Raw genomic sequence first — 6,423 nt, forward strand, 5'->3', positions numbered from 1 at the left:
ATAATTAATTTTAGTGTATAAATAGTATTTTTAAAAAATATTAGCCACTTAAACACATGTAATAATGAAGAATGATTTAAATCTCTATTCTTTGCTTCTTGCATTGATAGACAAATAAACCTTTCGTTCACTCATTATATTATTATTATTATTATTATTATTATTATTATTATTAGATATAATATAAAATTAATAATAAAAAATCGTTAAATAATAATTTAATCAAATTTATTAAAGAAAAAGTGTAGGAGCCAGCAACTTTTGTGTTTTCTGGCCAATACTTAATCATTAAAATAAAAGTAAGTAACTCTCACCATTAGATGTAATTTCACACCATTAAAAACACTATTAATGACCAATTGATAATTACAAAACACCAAAATTACTGCTCTTTAACATTCCTCTTAATTAAATTATCAACAATTTTCACCTATAACTTGTACAAAAATAACAGCAGACAAGTTGTTACCTTATTATTATGGTCATTATTACTATATTTTCTCCCCGGTTACAAAGCACCAATATTGGCAAAAACATCTGCGAGATCCCTGGCACTCTGACCATACATCTGCTGCATTTTCAGAATCCCCTTTGTTCTTCACACAAACCTCCTCGCAAAATTCACGTACGCAGTTATCCATGTTCCAAAACTCACGCCGACATTCAAAGAGTCTTTGATCCGCACCCACTTCACTTCTCATCACTGACACATACAACATTACAAACACAATTCATCAATTACTCTTATAAATAACACGAGAAGATATTAACATAAGATATAAATGAAGATATTAGATATAGAAAATGAATTCTCTCGATTATTACAAAAAATTAAAAAAATAAAATATAATTTTTAATTTTTAATATTTTTTATATTATTTTATTTTACTTATAAAATTAATAATAAGAGATCATATTTTATTCATTTAATTATTCAAAAAAATTGAGAGAATCTATTTTTGATCAGTATGTGAACAAACCTGAAACCAAAAGAAAAAGTGAAAAAAACTTTGCCATGCTTAATTTTGCCATTATTTATAATCAAACAATTGGTGGCCTGTTCTCATCAATATAACAATGCTAATCTATCTACTAATCTCGATGCGTTTTGTGTATTTAACAACTAGAGATTTGGGATGTATATATAAGCAAAATTTCATTTCATCACATAAAAAAATTATTGTAAAATTAATTGATATATATTTTCATTGGGCACATACAATAATAATGTAGATGGAGTAACACGATGAGAAGACATATAACTAAACTTAAATAATCACGAGTTAAAGTTATTTGAGATTACCAATAATGTGGGATTGATCCTGGTGAAAACTGATTCGATATTCTACTTACCGTAATTACCACTAGCTACCTTGATTCTGTTACATTTTTTTTATCTAAAAAGGTGAATAGTTAAGTTTAATAATAGCATGTCTATAACAATTAAAATAATAAAATTCGGTGTGTTAATGAAATTAAAGTACTTATCTCTTGCTACTCATGAAAAGTTATTGCTGATCATGATTTTCTTATTGGACCGCAATTATATTGTTTAATTAAAAGAATATTTATATATACTTAATTTAATTTGATAAAACTGTGTTGTTATTATTTTATTATATTTATTTATTTATTTATTTATTTTTCACGAAATCTCTTAATTCGATGGGTCAAGAACTAATCTATCGAGAATTGAAATTCTATTTAAGAATTTATGGCTAATTAATATATTATTGGGACTAGTAAAACTAACTACTAGACTAACCTAATTTAGTTATATTTTTTTATTTATTAAATCATAATTTTAAATTTTAAAATCTTTTAAGTAGCATAAGTAACATGAAATATTTAAAAAAGTTTAAGTTATTTTAGCCTAGAAGACTAAAATAATTTGTAGTCCTTGTTCATTGTTCAATATTAGGCCGTCTCTCTCAATAATCTAGTCAAGTTTTTGTATTTGGAATTTTGGACAGAGCAATCGTTTTTTTTTTTGTTAATTTTGGACAGAGCAATCTAGTCTAGTTGAAAAATATTTTTTTATGATTTTGGGCTTAACGTTTAAGTTGGTCAGTCATTCGGTCCTTTTAAATGAACTCAATAAAAAAACCCACCAAGGCCCAGAACTATACAGCATAAGCATGATTTTAATGTTTTTACATATTTTGACATAATTTTAAAATTTCATAAATTAATCAGATTTTTGTACTCTTTGCTCTAAAATTAACTATAATTTCCAATGAAAAAAAAAATCTAGTAACTATCATCGAGATTTCTAGTTATGATCGGAGGGTATATGGACTTTTTTTAATAATTATATACGTTTAAGCCTTTTTTTTTTTTTAGTGGAGGTCGTAGTAGCTAGTTATTATTATAAACAAGTTTAATTACCCGTGCCATGCACGTGATAATATTAAAATTATAATTTTAAGTTGTTGTGTTAAAATTAATTTTAATTATAATAATTTAATTAATAAAAAATAACTTGTATGTGTTGTTTTTCTTTTCTTAATATAGTGTTAATTGTATTAACTATAAAATAGTTATTTGATCTACTTTTTTTAATAAATCAGACATATATACTCAATATGACCATAAATAATCTAGTAATAATTAAATCCACTAACAAAGTTTTACATGTTGGTTTACTGTGAAGTAAGAACATATCAAAATCAGCTCAAAATGAAGAACAAATTAATAGAGAATCCTAATGCAGAAAGTTATGTAATAAACAATAAATAACTTAAATCTACTGAATAACAATTCAATGCTATCTCATTAAATGAGTTAGTTGTTCCAAACTATGAAATTGAATTCAATTTCTTTAGGAATTCATTTCTTGATGGAATTGAATTCTAATTCCATCATATAAAGGTGTCCAAACAGGCTGAAAAAGAATTGTCTTTGACTTGTGAAATGGTGTACTTATAAAATTAACTTAAAATATGAACTACAAATATTTATAAGAATTTAATTTTGATGCTTGTAAAGTAGTTTTACACGTGTATCCAATTATTAATGACACATCAATAAAAATAAATATATTTCATATTGACCGCGTGAATGGTCATCCAAAAGAACGGATGTGATTGCACGACTATGTAAAATGTTTTACACTGTCAGTGCATCAAAATTAAACTCTATTTATAAATTGAACTTAGCATTACTTGAAAAAATTTAGTAAATGAATCAATTAATCTTATCATCTATTAGAACTATTTCTATGTAAACCGTCTTACTCTTGTCAAACTTGAATGGAACTTTTTATAGCCTTATAATTCTTGTCTTTATTTTTCATACTTTCTCTTCGTATAATATAATCTACTATAGGTGATACTATTAATAGAATCGTAGTCAATAGTCATTATATATGAAAAAAAATTGAATAAAGACTATGTGAAAATTATGAATTTTTTAAATAATAAACATGAAAGAAAATTTACTGCTTATTATATATACTAATAATATGTCAATAATTTTAAAAATTTATTAATAATACTAATAGTTTAAAGATAATTTTACTATAGTTATAATAAATTTGGTTATTACTCTAAATAAATAAAATAAATAATATATTTAAAAACTAAAGAAAAAAAGATTAGTGGTAATCATGTTTAGAATGTTTTCATGTTTTTTTTTTTCATTTTTTTTTGCTTGCTATTGTTTCACTGCATTGTTAGATCAAATAAACTCTAAATTTGAAATATAATGATAAATATGTCATGTAATAGAAAAATAACAAACTATATATATATAGGGAGTCAATGCACAAAAATATGTTATCGTAATAAAATATCACACTATAAATAATTATATTTGTCAAGTAAATTTATTTATACTCTATATCTATTATATTATTTTATGTAAAATTAAAATCTACTCTTGTAATTTAATATTATATATATATTTGCTTCTTACATTGTCTAAAATTAAATTGGGATTATGTCTAAAGGCTTAACATAGTAAACAGAATATAATTAATATCTAAGATTTTAATAATTAAATACTTAAAATAAGTTAATAAATAATAATAATTAATACCTAAAATATCATATATATATATATATATATATATATATATTTGTTTTTGATATTCTCCAAAATTAAATTGAAATTATGTTCAAAGTCTTAATACTGTAATTGAGGTATAATTAATACCTAAAATTTTAATAAGTAAATATTTAAAATAAGTTAATTAAATAACAACAATTAATACCTAAATTATTAAAAAGAAATTTTTAATAAATGTGAGGAATAAAAATAAAAAAAATTAATAAATAATATTAGTGTTTAAATGAAAGAGTTGATAAAGAATAATAATTATAAGTAAAAATAGTATTTTTATTTTGGAAAAAAACATATGAGAAATTGTTTCATAATCCGTGCCATGTACATGATAATAAACTGTTCAATAATTCGTACTATGCATGTAATAAATTTGAAATTATAATTTTAAATTATTTTATTAAAAATTAATTTAAATTGTAGTAATTGCGTTTATTTTTTCTTAATCTAGTGTTATGTGTATCAACTCTAATATAGTTATTAATCATTTTTGTTAATCTACTTTTTTTCTCTAAATTTATGATTTAGAATAATAATTATAAATATTAATAATTAAACAAATTATTATATTATAATTATTTACGTTTTATTCTCAAAATTGAAAACATATTATTTCTTTTTTATTTAATAGTTTTTTATTTATACTACCAGTATATATTAATCGATTAGTCAATGATTTTTTTATTCGTAGGATATATTTATTTATTTTGTTTAAATAATTTTAAATCTTTCCTTATCTAAGTACACATATATATTAAGTCACATATATTAATTATTTTTTGATTTTTTGATTATAAATAATTTTTTTAGCCTACAATAATTATGCTGATTTTGTTATTCCATTAATACCATCATATGCGTAATAATATTCCTAAATCATACTAATTTTCGTATTTATTTATATGTATATATATCAATTGTTTAGTCAATAATTTTTTTTATTTTTAGAATATATTTATTTTGTTAAATAATTCTAAATAATTCTTTATATATATATATATATATATATATATATAAATATATTTAAATTGTATATATTAATTAATTTTTATCATAATTAATTTTTTTTGAGTCTACAATCATTCAATAATTTTTTTATTCTTTATTATTAATGTCATCGTATGTGTAATTTTTATAAATTATAATGATTTCTTTATTTATCTATACATATATATTAATTTTGTTAAATAATTCTAAATATTTATATATATTGTACAAATAAAAATTTAAATCACATATATTAATTATTTTTTTGTTATGATTATTTTTTTATATATATATGATTATTTTTTATTCTACAATCAAGTAATAATTTTTATTTTTTATATCTATGCATATTTTCCAATCCCTTTTCATCTGTATGATTAACAATTTTTTTTAAATAGTGATATTTTAATTTTTTTCTTTCACGTATTTTTATATATTAGCAAGAAAGTAAAACCACGTATTGTGACTCTTTTTCCTTTTTCACGCCTTAATCTTAATTAATCAATCTTGTGTCCAAAATAGATGTTAGTTAATCTTAATTAAACTTTTAATCATTTTAATTTATTGATGAATTACATTTCTCTTAATAATTGCATTACTAATCTGAAATACGAAAAAAAAGGTGATACATATATAAAAAAAATAAACTTGAAAAAAATCATATTAAAAAGTTTAAAAATAACATATCTATAAAGAATCGTATTTAAATTGACTTTTATTCTCTTCAATGGCATTGCATTAATGCACCAAAAGACCGGTAGTTTTTGAAAAAAAATACAATATGTTATAAAATTATTTTTAATACAAAAAGCTTAAGAAAAAAAAATTTAAATATAGTATCATTCTTTGAATTGCATCTTCAAGGTTGACACGAATTTTTCAAAATTGAACCTAAATTGAGAAAATTCGATCTCATTATATGCTCCACTTCGAATATTTTTGGACAAACATAGAAAATGTAGAGGGGATGTGACTTGAACTTGACGTACAAAGCTCCTTAGAAATAATTGCCCAATCAAAAAAGAATAACAGATTAAAAAAAATGCTTTGTTTCTTAGATTTAGACTCTCTAACCACAAAGAAACACTATATATAGCCTTTAGTAGTACAAAAATAATTATAGAAATTAATTATTGCAATATCAATTTACCACTATGAACGTTAGTATCATATTTATAACAATTAGAATTATAAATTTATGTTTAATTTTTTATATAATTATAATTAAGATATTTTTCAAATCAGTAAAATTATGCATTATTCATTAAATGCTAATTGTAATATAATTCTAGTAAAGATATTTTTTAAAATAAATTTAGAAGAGAGAATAGTGCCTTTATTTTGAAAAGAAAATAAATTTATGAGAAATTGACA

General features: G+C 21.3%; 1 long non-coding RNA gene across 1 annotated transcript; it reads right to left on the reverse strand.

Annotated features, from left to right (window-relative positions):
- Window positions 1-206: 206 nt before the first annotated feature.
- Window positions 207-1,442, reverse strand: LOC112777441 (uncharacterized). The gene is made up of 2 exons (XR_003190430.2): window positions 1,304-1,442; window positions 207-703 (listed from the first exon to the last, which is right to left on the reverse strand). It is a non-coding gene; the product is annotated as an uncharacterized lncRNA (long non-coding RNA).
- Window positions 1,443-6,423: the final 4,981 nt, after the last annotated feature.

The sequence above is a fragment of the Arachis hypogaea genome, chromosome 19 (assembly GCF_003086295.3).
Source record: "Arachis hypogaea cultivar Tifrunner chromosome 19, arahy.Tifrunner.gnm2.J5K5, whole genome shotgun sequence".
Taxonomy (NCBI): Eukaryota; Viridiplantae; Streptophyta; class Magnoliopsida; order Fabales; family Fabaceae; genus Arachis; species Arachis hypogaea.